The sequence below is a fragment of the Pholcus phalangioides genome, unplaced genomic scaffold (genome assembly GCF_987345545.1).
Source record: "Pholcus phalangioides strain wild (caught in Gottingen) unplaced genomic scaffold, Ppha-v1.0 ptg000010l_1, whole genome shotgun sequence".
Classification (NCBI taxonomy): Eukaryota; Metazoa; Arthropoda; class Arachnida; order Araneae; family Pholcidae; genus Pholcus; species Pholcus phalangioides.
This window is the reverse complement of record NW_028301603.1, coordinates 33,615,280-33,617,356: the sequence shown is the minus strand read 5'-3', so window position 1 is coordinate 33,617,356 and position 2,077 is coordinate 33,615,280. Positions and strand designations below refer to the sequence as shown.

The window sequence follows — 2,077 nt, the reverse complement described above, 5'->3', positions numbered from 1 at the left end:
ATGTATCGCGTGAGAAAGCAAAAAAATTATGAGAATTGTCCCGGGCCCCAGGGCTAGAGCCATGTCAGCCCCGGCCTTGTGGGGGCCATGGGCAGGACCGCAACTAGATGCTTAGTCACCCGGGACAAGCACGCATTTTGACGTGACTAATGTTGAAGGAGGAGGTTTCAGAATGAAATTCGCGCTCCCTCGGGTCCAGTGCCTGTAGAGCACGAGACCCGCCTGCAGTGCCGTCTCAAGGCATGGGCCCACCCGGGCACGGCCCGGGGACCTCAAGAGAAAAGTAGCCTCACAAAAATGATATCAGGTTGAAATTTCCGAGAATTTGCCTGGTAGAGCCTCAATAGATCACTTGGCCCGGGGGCCCATGATGCTCTTAAGACGGCCCTGCCCACCTGCTCCCCCCCCCCTAGTTGCGGCCCTGGCCATGGGTAACCCTATGCGAGGGTTCTCGACCTCGTCCTCGCAGTGCAATCTAAATCCGGGTTTTCCTAGGAGCAGGTTTTCCGTGCCGCACGCAACGTGATCCGCCCAGCTTGACACGCCGTCCACTCCACCAATAAGAAAATCAGAACGACTGTTTCCCTACAGAGCGCAACGCGGCTCACGACAGCGCTTTACATCGGACGTTATTGACCGACTGCTTCTGGAGGAGTCAAATGCGTCGTGCGCCGCGCGTTTCACCGATCTTCCCTTCACACGTTTGTGTTGTTTTCTTTCCCTTCCTTTCAAACCGGAGCATGCAGACGACAGAGTAGCTGATGCCAGGGCCATATACTCAGGGCCGTCTTAAGAGCATCATGGGCCCCCGGGCCAAGTGGTTTTTCTGAGGACCTACCAGGTAAATTACAGAAAATTTCAACCGAATCTAATTTTTGTGAGGCCCCTCTTCTCTCGAGGCCCCCGGGCCGTGCCCGGGTAGGCCCATGCGTTAAGACGGCACTGCATATACTACAGCTGTATGATATAGCCGTCCTGATCTGATGCGCCACGCTAAGAAAACACAAAACGCGTAGCGTGATTATGTAACGCGTTTCTGCCGGCGCGAAATGATCCGGCTCGGTTCACGCGGCGCAACAAGCCTATTTTCTAGGAAAACCCGGCTTAAAAAGTAGGAATCCTCGTGAGTTCAGTGCTGCCATCTGTTGTATAAGATTTGAACTTCAGACGAAAGTAATCAGTATGATAAATAGGAGAGAGAGGAAGAAAAAACTGGTTCTCGCGCGCGGCGCGTTATATCGAGATAGATGGCTTGTTATCGATGTTATATGGAAGAGGATAACGATAACCAATGAGGAGAACGCACGGTAGATGCAATTCAGCCCTCGCGACCCACATCGTTTTGGTTAAGTACCTTGTTAAGCTTCTGCTACTCGTCGCCGTGATCGTATAGTGGTTAGTACATTGCGTTGTGGCCGCAATAACCCAGGTTCGAATCCTGGTCACGGCACAATCACATTTTTTTTTTTCCTGTTAGCCAATATAACTTCGTTTTACGTCAGAAATTAAACTACAGTTAAATCTCACTACAACGATGCTCGATAAAACGATAAATCCCTCTACAACGATTTTTTTGTCACGTCTTGTTAGGAAATATTTCGAGTCAGTGGTATTTTACCTTTTTTCGACTCGCGGTCATTTTTAAGTATATATACAGTCGAATCCCCCGTTATAACGAACTCCACGAGACCGGAGATATCACTTCGTTATAATGAAATTTCGTTATAAAGGAATTACAGATTTTTGCATTGTTAAATATGTAAACTTATCTAGGGGATTAGAAAAGTGAAGTGAATCCCGTTTTATAGAAATACCGTTACAGCGAAAAAATCTCGTTTTAACGAACACCTCTCTAATCACACAGATAAAGTTAACGTAGGAACAATGCCAAAAACCTGGAATTCCTTTATAATGAAATTTCGTTATAGTGAAGTCATTTCTCCGGTCTCGTTACTTTTGGAGTTCGTTGTAACGGGATTCGACTGTATAGTAAAACTTTTGAGGACAACGACGGGACAAAAAAAAAATTCGTCCGTAAAAGAGAGGTGACCGTTAATCAGGGATTTGGAAATGCGTA

At 47.5% G+C, this 2,077-nt stretch overlaps 1 non-coding gene across 1 annotated transcript; it reads left to right on the top strand.

Moving 5' to 3' along the window:
• Positions 1-1,378: 1,378 nt before the first annotated feature.
• TRNAH-GUG (transfer RNA histidin (anticodon GUG)) lies at positions 1,379-1,450 on the top strand. Its single transcript has one exon. It is a non-coding gene; the product is annotated as a tRNA-His (tRNA).
• The last annotated feature ends 627 nt before the right edge of the window (positions 1,451-2,077 follow it).